General features: G+C 43.2%; 1 protein-coding gene across 1 annotated transcript in view; it reads right to left on the bottom strand.

The window, feature by feature from the left end:
• Positions 1–15,218, bottom strand: part of FAM227B (family with sequence similarity 227 member B) — a 3,353,280-nt gene that overhangs the window by 2,255,376 nt on the left and 1,082,686 nt on the right. The gene's annotated exons all lie outside the window — the stretch shown is intronic.

Genomic DNA, 15,218 nt, shown 5'->3' on the forward strand with positions numbered 1-15,218 from the left:
GCAGAGGAGCAGGACCAGGGCCACGTGTGACCCAGTCCATTTCAATTTGTTGGTGCCTCGTATTTCCACTGGCAGGGGGACTGCTGTGAGCTGATCTGAGGCTGAGACACACTGTCCAGACCACACAGGTTGACTTCACAGAATGTGTGCGATGTGCAGAGCCTTTTATTGACCAGTGAGATATGCCTTGCCTTCCTGCAATGGGCACAGATGCACAGGCCCCAGTTTTGGAGCTTCGAGAGGGTCCCTGAGCTGTGACACATCGTAATTTGAACCTTTCTTGGCAATATTAAGCTTAGAGGCCCGCAGCGAGTGCCCTCATCATTGGCTGTTATTCCCTACTTGCCTGACTTAGGCATCCCCTCTCTTGGGCTCATGGTGTGAGGAGCTGGGCTCAACACTTTGCATACTATACGCTGGTGCCTCTTTGCTGTGCACCCCGGGCTGTCGCTCATTATGCTCCCGCCTGCGTTCTAACTCCCCTCCCCCCCACTGCCTACAACCACACAAGAGTGACTGGAGACAGCACAAGCCCACACTAAGCTATATTCTGGGCCCCCCAACACTCACAATACAAGGGCCTGATTTGCTGTGGTGGTGGATAAGTCCCAGTCACTTCACAGGCTGAGACAGCTGACAATCAAAGCAGCACTTATGGGGTGCACCAGAACCAAAAACGGCAGGCCCACAGCCCACTTGCAGTCCCACTCCACATCTCCAGAACACTTGCTGATTCTGACCCCGAGTGACTGCACTGCCCTAATAGAACCCTATTGGATAAGTTGGATGTTATCCTTCAAGAAAATCGGGACTTCAGCGTGGCACTCTAATAGTGATTAGGAGCAATTACTACAGATATCAGCCTGCTGAAGGATGCTCATTGCAAATTGGTGGACAGAGTAAAAATAAACATACTGACGTTGGCCACGCTGTCCCAAAGTCACAGGGACCACTCTGCACAGATTGCGCAACTTCGGTGGCAGATGGGCCAACTTCAGAAAAGGACAGAGGATGCAGAATGGAGCAGTGTCTGGATTGTGGGATCCAAGGGACAGAGGACCCTCATGCAACGCAGTTCGTCGAAGACTGACCGCAGACGGAGTTGTCCCCAACTGGTCTATCGGAACTGTTTACTGGCGCATCATGTCCCCATGATAAGACCTATTCCTGGCACACCACTGCAGCCCCTAGTGGCCAAGATCCTCAACGCTAAAGACCTTGGATGTACTATTACAAGTGGCTCATGCAAAAAAAACCATTTATATCAACAACCCGATGATCTCCTTATTCCGGGACTACAGAGTCACTGTGCAATGCAAACGTGCACCCTCCAGGAAGTAAAACAACACCTACGAGTGGCTGGCCTCATGTACGCTCTTTTATTTGCAGCCAAACTCGATATAATTCACAAGCAACACACCATTTTTTTGAGGACACAGAGGGTCTTGGGAGTGCTTGGAGAAACATTTTCCAGAAGTTGGGCAAGGTAACCCTGATGGTCCTACTCCACCAAAAGCAAAACATGCAGCTCAACAGAAGCAGTGTGGGGCGGGTGCTCGAGACGGTGCCGAGGGGGGCCCTCCCCACAGCAGGCTAAGGAAGGACAACTGGTGGTGATCCGCTCTGCGACCACCCTGAGGACAACTCAGCTGCCATGCAGCTCCAGCTCATCAAAGGGAAGTGCATTAGACTCAGATTCTAACAGCTGCATGGTGCTGTTTCTACAGATCATCCATAAAACGATTTATTGGGGTGACAGCCATGAGTACTCTCAGTATGCACGTCTGTTTATGTGGGCAAAATTTGTAGGGTTCATGCCCACAAGACAGATTCCAACTGTACATGCAGCCGTTCTACTAACTGGGGATCACTCCACGTAGTTAATATGGTTATTTTTACATCCTCTGCTGTGATTACATATGCAATGTTTTTTCTCCTTTTCCGCCTACTTTAGCTGCAGTCCAGCCTCTTGACACTTCATTTATAGGAGCCTTGGGTCTGACTGGCCCCAACACTTAACATATATGCTATGCATAATAGGGGGCTTTTGGGGTAGAGCTATACACCCTGTTAACGAAAGCACATGGTTTTTCATTGTTTACATTGGTTTTGTTTGTTCTAAAGTTTGGTGGAACAACAAATAATCGCTGGACTGAGAACTGTGGAGATGTTTTCTTTGTTCAACGTGGTCACCTGATGTAAGTGGATGGTGTAAGAAGGGACGTGTGGGAGATTGTATTTCTCATTGTCTTATTTTATCGAGTATGTCAACTGTAGGTAAGGATTATCACATTATCACTTGGAATGTGAGAGTGAGGGGACTAGTGCACAAAAGACATAGAATACTGGCCAAATTACATAGGTGCACCGCCTAAATCATCTGCCTACAGGAAACCCATCTTGTAACCACTGAAGCTCAGAAATTATGAAAACTGTGGAGAGGCCAACTATTCCATACATCCTACTTTGCTTTTTCCAGAAGCGCCGTGACCTGGCTCCAGACACTAGATGGGGAACCGATATTGTTAGGTTATATGTATGCACACAATACTGAACAGGACACTTTCCTTGCTCACTTATCCTCTGTATTAGTGGATTTGTCTCAATACCACTGGGTGTTGGGGGGAGGGACTTTAATGCAGTGCTGGACACAGTATTTGACAGCTGGCACCCACACCTGCCTGGTGTGGGTCCGGTGCACCAGGCTAAAGAGTTGAGACAATTGGTGGAAGGGTGTGGTCTATCGGACGTGTGGCGTAACATGGGTTTACGAGAGTACTCGTCTTACTCATACGCTCTACATCCTGTCAAAAGATTTCTTGCCTTCACCATCCGCAACCTTGCATTGCATATGCCATGTATCTGGGAAAGATGAAATCAGATCACGACCAATTGGAAATTACGCTCCCATGGGGACGGGTTCTGGCTCAGATACCAACCTGGCGCCTGCAGCCATGTCTGCTAGAAGACGCTGTGTTTTGAGAAACAGTGGCTAAAACCATTGATACGTATTTCTTGGACAATGTTAATATGGCGTCTTTGCCATTGTGGAATGGAAAGCATTTAAGGTTGTGTTGTGCGTCGTCTTGATTTGAGCTGTGATGGGTGCTAGGAATGAGGTCCTTTGGCAACTCACAAGCTTAGAGAACTAATAAGGGCCCCCTGGAAAGGATGGTGGCCGATAACATTGCGGCTGCTACTAAATTACAGGAAGCCAGAATCGCACACGCTGAGCTTCTGGAACGCCTATGACTGAAGACTATCGGACTTACACTCAAAGAACACACAAGGAAGCCGACAGGTCGAGCACGCTTCTGGCCCGGCTCATCAGTACAGAATCATTGTCTATGCCTATCTTATCGATCGATACACCCGATCAAGGTCCAGTGACGACACAACTGGGGATCAACACAGCGTTTTGTGACTTTTACACTGCCTTATAAGCGGCCCACGACCACCCAACCCTGCAGAGATATCTGTTTCTCCACTGGGCAACTCTGCCTAGGGTGCCCACGAATGACAGGGAGGAGCTCGCCACGCCCCTCACTGAGAACAAGATTCGTGGTGCCATCAAAGAGATTGCCAGTACCAAAACACCCGGCTCTAATGGACTTCCGTGGAATTTTACTCCACATATGTTCCAAAATTAGTGCCAAAACTTGAGAAACGATATAATACATCCCTTGACACTGGCATATTACCCACTTTTACCAGGGAAGCCATCGTGATATCCATATTGAAACCCTGTAAATCACCCACTGAATTGTCCTCATAGAGGCCATTGTTGTAATGGTATACAGAATACAAAATTCTCAGTAAAATAATGGCCCGTCCACTGCTCCCGGAACTCCCACAATTGGTACACACCGATCAGTGTGAATGTATTCCACGACGCAATACCGCTTTAAATATAAGACATTTATTTAGAATAATGGATGCAGCCCACGACCACTATCCATATGCCGTCGGCCTTCCCCTGGATATTCGACAAGCTTTAGATACTCTAGGTTAGGAATATATGCTCACAGCACGGGTTCGCTATGGGATACCCCCAGCCTAATAACCAATGGGTGAAACTGCTATATTCATCACCTACGGCAAGAGCCAGAACCTGGCCCAATATCTCAGACTCCTACCAGGTGCCTCGTGGCACACAACAGGGTTGGCGCCTTTCCACGCTTCTCGTCATTTTAGCAATGGAGCCGATGGCACAGCTGATCCGTTAAGTGGTAGATTGTGAGGTGCATTCCATATTATTCTAAAATAAAAATATACTTTTGTACTTAAAAGACCTCCGAGGGGAGCGGGTAGAGATGGCCCAACTACTCTCCTTATCGTACATGTATCTGGACTTCATATTAATGCAGATAAATTATGCGCCTACTCTTTTACTGATTCCCATATGGAACCCACATTTTGATTCGGTGACACACAACTACAAATTACACATGCAGCTTTCATAACCTTGGGATTCAGGTATACCATGACCCACAAGACCTGTTGGGAGGCAATCGCATACGTACGATTAATAGGCTGAAATCCGATATGGCATTTTGAGTAACGTTGCCGCTGTTGGTGGTGGGCCATTTGTCCCAGGCGAAAATGGTGATGCTGCCAAACTTATTATACCACTTCGTAAATGTACCTATTATAATACCGACATGGGTGTTCAGTTTACTCAATACTATACTGATCGATCTTACATGGGGAGCAGGGTACCTCTGGATCAGTCTTGCTAAACTGCAGCTGCCAACAGCTAGACACAGAATTAATCTAATTCTTTATATCACATAGCGCATATCTGACCCACACAGAATCCACACAATGTTCCCTGCTGCCTCATTGACATGTCCACGCTGTCACGCGCAGGAAGCTGATTTGATGCACATGCTTTGGGCATGCCCCTCCTTGTCTGGTTACTTGGTTGGGATCTTTTCAGCAATAAGACCTCACTACATGGCTGGAATACCTTGGAGCATTTAATATTGTGGATGTCTCTGTGGACCAAGGGCTCTAGGATTGTACAGAGCTTTGTAGACTTAGCTGTGCTCTTGGATAAAGGCCTGATTACAAAACATTGGAAGTCCCCACTGGTCCCTAAGGTAGATCACTGTCGGGAGGAAGTTTTACATTGGGGTTTGGCCGAAGGTGAAGCTCTGAGGAGAGAAGAATATAAAGGCCTACGAAACAATTCTATATTGACTGAATGAAATTAGTTACTAGAGGGGTTCTATGCTCAAGAATCATAGCCCTATCTAGTGAGAAGGCCCTGGGCAACTCTGATCGCTAAATAGAAAGGGTCTGCTGTGTGGGTGATACCGCCACTAATGATTTCTAACCCCGAGAATAGTACATAATGCACATACGGTACGCATACCTCTGCCGTACTATTGGGTGGATCACCACCTACCCGTTGATTGCTCTGTACCGGAATCCACAATGCAGTCACGCCATGCACCGACATATATCCATTAAAGTGTGCCCTCCCGTACCCACGTCTCCACAATTCTAGACTACTAAATGGGTGACGTGTCCCAGTTCATAAGGGAGGAGGGACGGTACGTTGGGGTTTTGATACAGCGTACTTACCTGTCATGTCTTTTACTGATGACTCATGTATGTGATCATTGTATGTATATGATTGTCAATATATCAGTATTTTGTATGGACAACATTTGATATACTTCTATTGTATACAGAAGAAAAATGCAATAAAGTTTGTGTTTAAAAAAAAACATCCTCATGAACCCAAATAGCTAATTCTGATGTCCAGTTTGGGGCTTTATTTTGTTTTCTATGCATAAGACACCCAAATTCAAACATGCATGTAATGCTTCTCTTCTCCTTTTCCTCTTTTCTCTTTCTATACTTTGCCCTTTGTCTCTTTCTATCTCCTCTTCTGTCGTTCTATCTTCTAGAATTTGGTTGCGCTCTGGACATTATTTCTCTGCACTTCGTCTTGAGCAGGAGACTCCGCTGTGGGTCCTGTTACTTTGTAACTTGATCTTTATCTTGTCAAATAAAGAAACTACTGTTTCCAGACCTGTCTACGCTGCTGCTCCTTCATCGCTACTTAATTTGGTACCAGGAGTGGGGTGAGAGAAAAAGAAATTCTCCCTTTCACCACCAACGGACACCGACTACACTGTTTCTGCGACTCCTTCAAATTGTCTTCTGGAGCGATTTCGTAGACTCAGCTGTCTCTAATTTTAGAGGACCCACAAGCCTTCAGGTCTGTTTAATTTTGACTTTCAATCTTACGGCCTTTTGGTAGACCTCAACCATCTCTCCTCGAGCCAGCTCTATTTCTTTCCACGCGTGTTGCTTTATGATGCTCAGCCTTCCCCGCGTCAGCGTTTCCACAGCAACCAACGCGTTCCTGCATCTTCCAACGCTCTGCTCCGTGACAAACTGTACGCGTTTTGCTTTGTGATGCTCAGCCTCATTTGCATCAGCATCTCCACAGCAACCAACGCGCCCCTGATTATTTCAGCGTTCTGCTTCATGGCAATCTCTCCAATTGTGACGTCTCCTTGTGACTCTAGTCTTTGAGACGCTTTCGACCAAGCATCTTTTTCCAGGACAGATCACTTTATGACGTCATCATTGTAATTCTTCCCTTCTTACACTCCGGAATCCTACTTTTTTTTTTTTTACTTTTCAATTACTTTGGCTGTGGAAGTTTCACTCCAGCCACTTCTGTTTCTCAAAAGAACCTGTTCAAATTTTAAGCTATTATCAAAATGTAATTGTGGGAGCTCCACTCCAACTACTTTCGGAACTCTATAAATATCATCATTATTATTATTTATTTTTTTGGGGAGTTCTACTCCAACCACATTGTGGTCTTTTTCTTAAACTTCCTTATTTAAGGAAACCACTTAAATGTCGTCTTCCGACAATGCTTTGCATCCTCCGCCATTTCTGCAAAAACCAGGCAAACCAGAAATCATCTGGAAACAATGGATTCACTTCTTCGAAAATTATCTCATTGGCAATGATGGAGTAGAATACTCCCCTGCAAGAAAGAATGCTCTTCTCTACAATCATTTGGGCGTTACTGCACAAAAGATTTTTGATAACCTACCTCCTTTTGCACGGCCTGCTGGTGATGGTACCTGGAACGTTTATATTGAAGCCAAAGAAAGAGTTAAAAAAACAGAACTCTGAAGAGCCCAACGTTCTCTTGGAAAGACACAGTTTCTTTACACATAAACAAGCCAGTGATGAGTCAGTTGAAGAATATGTAGCTACCCTTCGGGTTCTGGCTTCTACCGGTGAGTTCGCAAATTATGTAGACATTTGCATCAGAGACCAGTTTGTTTTCAATTGCTTTTCTAAAAAAATGCAAGAACGTCTTCTTACTTGTCGTAACCCTTCCCTTTCAGAAGTCATCGATATTGGCAAAAGTATTGAACGTTCTATAATTTCTTCCCAAGCTTTATCAGGTCAAGAAGGTAATTCTCCCATATCTTATGTTTCAGATAATTCTGAATTTTTTACTCCCATTTCTGCCATCAGAGTTAACAAAGAAGTTTCAAAACGCATGTTTTGTTATGTGTGGTTCTAAAAACCACATCGCAAACTGTCCTTCCTGCCCAGCCTTGGGAAAGAAATGCAGTAAATGTAAAAAAATAGGTCATTTTCAAGAGTTTTTCAGATCTCGACGTTCCTTTTCTAATGTTGGGATTCACAATGTAGAACTGCAATCTCCTGCTACCTCGACCTGCAATTCATCTGTCTATGACTGCTCTGATAATTTTACCAATCTCCTTCTCAAGTGAGATAAGGCAACCCCCTACAAAATTTTTTTCAGGTCTGGGAACAGGGGGAAAAAGAACAATGAACTATAGTGCACAGTATCCCTCTAGACCTATATTGCTTTAGTTTTTGTGGGTACACATAGAGAAAACACAACAGCCTTATATATGCATTGTTTTTGTGTCTTTTTTATTTAATTTCTTTTTTTCCCCATTATTTTTGCGTGCAAGTAAGATTCATCTCTTTTTTTTAAAAAAAAAACATACTAAAAAGATTTTTTTATATGTACAAAACTGTCTGAGCTGTACAAAAGTATATAACAAACTTTACATATACTTTGACTTTGGAGAAACAATATTAATGCAAAGTATAGAGGAATATTATTTTCCCCACCAACATACAGTTGTTGGCATTAATTCAAAGAAATCCCCACACCATTTACACCTCTGCGCACTTCTCATACATATCACTATCATACATAACAAACATACTACCGACCCCAGAACCAACCAGCATACACAGAAAGACCAAACAGGGGTGAACCGCTTAACCCTCTGATGCTGTGCTGAACGCTGGGGTGTGTCAGACAAACTGGTCGACGCGCGTTTCGATGGCTTAATCTTCTTTAAGTGCCATCTTCTTCAAGACCTGTTACTAAATGATTTTGTAACGTGCATGAATGGGGGGATACATTTTCTGAAAGGAAAATATAGGGTATTAATTGTTTAGCTTTAACATTAATGTCAATTTAATTGACAACCCACAGCAGAATTCTCATATTATCTCCGAAATAAATGATTCAAATATTTATGTACTATCAAAGTTACAAATGTGCCACTAACACGTACTCTCACTGAATAAGTTGGGACCATGTCCGTGAGGAAACCAATAGAAAAGGATAAAAAGATACGAAAGAGATATGAATTGCTGCGGATCACAGTTCTGAAACAGACATCTCATGTATACCAAAGGACACTACTTGTCTATACAAATCATTTATGTTCTCCCAGATATGTTACTTTGTCTTGCTAATCATGAATACTGTGCCATAAAAAAGACTGGTTCAAGTAAGAAAAGCAGGACAGTGCTTTCTGCCTGTTTAATGTTAATATACCAGTCACAATAATAACTTTCTATGATTTCATTCATGTGATGGCCACTGCTATCTTGCTCTGCACAACACGGTGAACAAGCGCTTATGGTCAGTGATTAAACAAATTCATAAATGTATATTTTTCGGTTATGTTGGTATCTTATATATCCCACGCCCACATATGCTGTGTTTACCCTCTCAGAAATACTTCTAAGTTTCGAAATAGGAAGGAATTGTTTTATCACACCATAGGTACTCTGAATCCTATCTCAAAAGGTGCAGCTTTAGGTACCAGCCTTCATATTGTCGTCTCATATCTGCATATAACGATAAAAAGTGTTTGTATAAAAACATGAATGACACTACTTGTCACCTTTCTTTGAGTAGTTTGTTTGTAATGATACAGAAAAAGCTTGTTATTTTATATAAAGAGAATCAATATATTTTAAGTAACCTACTTAGTCATGTCAATATTTTTCGAATTTCTCCTTGTGTTCTTTCTTTTATTTCCTTCTCTTTGTGGGCCACAACGTTTCTGATGTCGTCTTAAGAGTCAGTGATTCCCTTCTGCCGGGTGGTCCTAATAATAATGTAGCGAGAAATTAGATTTACCATTAACTAGAAGAAGTTTTACACGAAACATGAATTATACACCAAACTGGTGCAAAAATCTCTTCGTGGATGGCATCTATTAATAGTTAGATGTTGCTACTCGGAGTAAGTGATATGTCATATCCTTGTATGTACTGCACAGGACAGGGATAAGACAATCTCTGGCTTGTTCGTTTTTACTAAGATTAATCGCGTGCCATATTCTTTGTGCCTCGATACTATCTAGCGGCCTATTGCGAAAGAATACCTCGTAAGTGTTGTCAAAAACTCTCAATCAGCAATAGAAATGTCCTAAGATTGCCGCAAAACTATTTAAGTTAAATCTCACATACAATAGGGGACTAGTATCTACACACTCGTACCATCAGATACCTAACCTTAAAAGGTTGACAATTTTCACACGTAACGCCGTCCCTACGCTGTAACAACTCCGCTAAGATCCAAAGAGTAGTACCGCCTTCTTATATCCAGAGCGGTACTGGTGTGGGGTCTCTGATACGAAACACCTGCAAAGCGTTATGACGTAGTTTAGCTGTGCGACGGCTCACTCTACGAGCTATACGATCTACGACTCCATCTTGGAGCAGGTATTTTAAAAGTAAATACTATGTAAGCTCCATAGCTCTACGATACTAGGCATGTCGATACGTATATTTGTATTACCTCCAGGACTTTTTGTATCGGAGGGTTTTAAAATGTATCAATATCATCCAGTGGAGTCTAACTATGTTCTCGTTGCTATTGGCGAAACACCAACGCCATCTTGGAACGGGAAAGTAGTAGTTTCCGTATGGTAAAATTAGAATGGCTACATTAAGGGAAATGTTATTAATAAAACATGCTGTATGCCAAGTCAATTGTACACAGTGATATAAACCTATCATCGAAGAATAAAATAAAAATACAAGCACAGTAGAAGGGTGAAGAAAAATTACAAATACGGTACTAGAAAACTGTATACATTGTTTATGTAGGGTCAGAGCCTCAATTCTCCAGCTAAGAGGCTGAGAATTTCTACCCGTTTTGGGACAATATCGCTATGGTGACCCACCATAACTAATGAGGCACACAGTGGGGTGTCGCAATTGATATATAAGAGCAGACGTGGTGCATATACTTAGATACACCTCCTATCTGTTTTACAGTGTCAATAAAATGTTGGTGTGGAGAATGGTGTTTGTGAACAATCACGGGGTTCTCATCACTCCACCATATATTCGCTTTCTCATGTCGTACAGTTATGGGCATACAGATGATATAATACCGTTCTTGCGATGATACACAGAAAATGAATGAAAATTATAACAATCATCACGATTATATATACTGCCCATCTAGATCTGGTAGGTAAAGAAGGAAGATCTCAAAAATAGTATGCCAGATGTTTGATATGAAAAAAGCACATCATCTTGTGTGCCACACTATTTCTTCATTTAGACCGATCTTAACCGTGTCCAAAGTGTAAATCCAATAAGTCTCTCGTACCTTCCGTACTTCTTTTGTGTCTTTGCCTGGGGTATATTTTACCTTTTCTAAAATTAACCACCTCAGTTCATTTTCATTGTGTTTAAAATCAATACAGTGTTGGACCATTGGACATGATAACTTTCTTGTTTTGATTGCTGATCTGTGTTCACTGTAACGCGTTCTAAACTCGAGACCCGTCTCTCCCACATAGCCCAAATTACATGGGCACAGGATGAGATAAACAAGATTCTGGCTCCTACAATTTGTAAGGTCACGTAGTTTCCCTTTCTTCCCTTGGTAATTCCAAGTTTCAGTGACTAAAGCACTGTCACACGCAATGCATGTGCCACATTTGTGGTTTCCCAAGATGGGAGGTCCTACCAGCGTAGTTTGTAGGTTCAGTTGGTTGTACTTGGGCCTCGTGTGGACAAGACTATCTTTAAGATTCGTATTTCTACGATATGCGAGAATTGGTTTTTGAATAATCTCTTGTTCTTCATTCGCATTCAAGATGTGCCAGTTTTTGTTCAGAACCTTCTTTATCTTAAAGTTCAAAGTGAAATGGTTCACAACGCAGACCATTTTGTCATTTTTAGGACGTATGTTCCCTGCTAATAAGGCATCACGGTTATAATAACGTGCCCTCTTATAGGCAGATCTAATCAGACGTTTCGGGTAAGCACGTGATAGCAGTCTCTGTTTTAAATCTTCCCCGTGTTTGTCAAAATCTTTAATACTAGAACAATTTCGTCTGATTCGCAAAAATTCACCAAAAGGGATGGAGTCTTTTTGACAGTTTGGGTGGTAGCTAGTATGTGATAGGATGGTATTCTTAGATGTAAGTTTTCTAAAAATGTTAACAGAGATTTCACCCCCATCTGCTTGGATAATAATGTCCAGAAACTCTACCGATATGGTGCTTCTGTGACAGGTGATTTTCATATTTTCATCACTGGCATTCAGCCAGTCAATAAAAATAGTCAAAGTGTCTTCATCTCCACGCTAGATAAAAAAGATGTCATCAATAAATCTGTGCCATCTGTGGACATTCTCATAGAACGGTGCTATTTCGTTAAAAATATGTTTCAGTTCATAGACTTTGACATTGGAGAAACAATATTAATGCAAAGTAAAGAGAAATATTATTTTCCCCACCAACATACAGTTGTTGGCATTAATTCAAAAAAATCCCCACACCATTTACACCTCTGCACACTTCTCATACAAATCACTATCATACATAACATACATACTACCCACCCCAGAACCAACCAGCATACACAGAAAGACCAAACAGGGGTGAACCGCTCAACCCTCTGATGCTGTGCTGAACGCTGGGGTATGTCATACAAACTGGTCGACGGGCGTTTCGATGGCTTAATCTTCTTTAAGTGCCATCTTCTTCAAGACCTGTTACTAAATGATTTTGTAACGGGCATGAATGGGGGGATACATTTTCTGAAAGGAAAATATAGGGTATTAATCGTTTAGCTTTAACATTAATGTCAATTTAATTGACAACCCACAGGAGAATTCTCACATTATCTCCGAAATAAATGATTCAAATATTTATGTACTATCAAAGTTACAAATGTGCCACTAACACGTACTCTCACTGAATAAGTTGGGACCATGTCCGTGAGGAAACAGATAGAAAAGGATAAAAAGATACAAAAGAGATATGAATTGCTGAGGATCACAGTTCTGAAACAGACATCTCATGTATACCAAAGGACCCTACTTGTCTATACAAATCATTTATGTTCTCCCAGATATGTTACTTTGTCTTGCTAATCATGAATACTGTGCCATAAAAAAGACTGGTTCAAGTAAGAAAAGCAGGACAGTGCTTTCTGCCTGTTTGATGTTAATATACCAGTCACAATAATAACTTTCTATGATTTCATTCATGTGATGGCCACTGCTATCTTGCTCTGCACAACACTGTGAACAAGCGGTTATGGTCAGTGTTAGACCTGTCAGCCCTTTGGGTGGTCCCTCCTCATCATTATTTATTTTGTCCCACTTTGGCCTCAAACCCTGTTAGTATTTTTTCCTTTTTGGGAACCACCAGACTTTTTAGTATTGATGCAGAATCAGGGAGCCATTTTATCTACCCCTGGAACTTCTGTCTGAGGGCCTGGAGCACAAAATGGAGGCCACCCATTGTCACCTGTGACATCACTGGAACCTACTAGAACCTTCTGCAACATTCTGGAACCCTGTGACAGTTGGAGGCGGTTTAGAATGTTGGGAAGCTAAGTCAGAGTTGACAGTTGGAGCTGGCAGTTGGCACCTGACTGGTGAAGGGAGAGCAGCAGAAACCTGAAGGAGGAAGGAGTGAGGCAGCAGGGGTGGAAACTTGTGCCTGGAGTGGGGTCCATAAACCCACCCTTGATACTAGTCCCTACTGACTGAGCCCAGCCTGGAGCTCTGTGTGGGAGAAAGCAAGAGAAAACCATCTTAAGGACCTGGACAGCAGGAACAGGCCTTAAAAGTAAAGAACAGCAAGTTCCTGACCTGGTTACTGGTAACTTCTTGAAGTCCAACGTCGTGAAGCCTGGAGACCTGGAGCCCGAGGTGGAGAAGCGGCGCTGACTGGAAAGCAGACGTCGTACCCGGAGCCGCCAGAGAGCGAGAGAGGGCGCCGACGGAGGTCGTGGAGAGTACCAGAGGTCGAGGAGGAAGTCACCCGAGGTCGAGTGAGCGGCGTCGACGGGGGAGTGAAGTCCGCCCTCCGGAGTCGCCGGGGACCGAGGTGAAGCGTGCCGGAGGTCGGGAGTGGAGATCGCACTCCGGAGTCGCCGGAACCTGAAGAGAATCGTGCCGGAGGTCGGGAGTGGAGGTCGCACTCCGGAGTCGCCGGAACCCGAGGAAAGGAGCACTGGAGGTCGGGAGTGGAGATCGCACTCCGGAGCCGCCGGAAGTCGACATCGAGCCGAGGCCGCCCGACGTCATCGAACCGGAGCCGCCCGAAGTCGACATCGAGCCAAGACTGCCCGACGTCATCGAACCAGAGGTCGACATCGAGCCGAGGCCGCCGACATCGAACCGGAACCGCCTACCGGCGTCGACAAGAACTGTCATTGAGCCGAGGCCGCCGACATCGAACCGGAACCGCCTCACGGCGTTGACACGACTCCAGCGGCGTCGGAACTTCATAAAAAGGGCAGTAAGTGGAATAGAGGGCGCCTAAGGCCCTGTGAAGCCCTAAGAGACCATCCTAGAGGCTAGAGAGGTGCTGGAACCAGCTTGATAGTGCCAGGGGAGAGCTGAGACTAATACAGAGGGGTTGTGTAGTGTGGGAGAGCCAGATCTCTAGATTCCCCCTTGATCTACCTCAGTTTAGGCCTCAGCCTTGACCAAGCCAAGTAGTACATCCCTCAGGTCATCCAAAACTCTACAAGCTGGGATTGGGTCAAATCATCCCATAGTACCTCAGGAATGTGAACTGATTTTCAAGTGTCACTGTTGGCTTTTATTATTTATTGAGAGCACTGTATTTATTGTATTCATTCTATTTATGGCCTTACAGTATTTATTGCCTCACAGTATTTATTGTTTCACAGTATTTATTGTCGCACAGTATTTATTGTCTCGCAGTATTTATTGCCTTATAATATTTAATTGCCTTTCATGTAATGCACTTATATTTATGCCTTGATTATTTATGATCTACCTTATTTATTGAATCGTTAAGATAGTATTTATTTGACGTACCCTTCCACAGGAAAAGCCTTGTGTACTGTGATTGTATTATTATTTATTTAATCAGCAACTAAGAGAAAAGAAGATAAAGAGATATATTTTCAGTATAATTTTTAAGGTGTAGTGTCGTTTTTGGAACGGATGCACGCATGGTTATTGTGTGGGTATGACGTATGCTTAGCACGGTGCCTGATCCCTGACCACTCGAGCCAAGCTACCACAGTGTATGTCTGGGAGAACACTACCACCCTTCTGGTGTGGGAGTGGTTTTCTAACAGTCAGCGATTAAACAAATTCATAAATGTATATTTTTCGGTTATGTTGGTATCTTATATATCCCACGCCCACATATGCTGTGTTTACCTTCTCAGAAATACTTGTAAGTTTCGAAATAGGAAGGAATTGTTTTATCACACCATAGGTACTCTGAATCCTAGCTCAAAGGGTGCAGCTTTAGGTACCAGCCTTCATATTGTCGTCTCATATCTGCATATAACGATAAAAAGTGTTTGTATAAAAACATGAATGACACTACTTGTCACCTTTCTTTGAGTAGTTTGTTTGTAATGATACAGAA

This window comes from Triturus cristatus, chromosome 3_1 (assembly GCF_964204655.1).
Source record: "Triturus cristatus chromosome 3_1, aTriCri1.1, whole genome shotgun sequence".
Taxonomy (NCBI): Eukaryota; Metazoa; Chordata; class Amphibia; order Caudata; family Salamandridae; genus Triturus; species Triturus cristatus.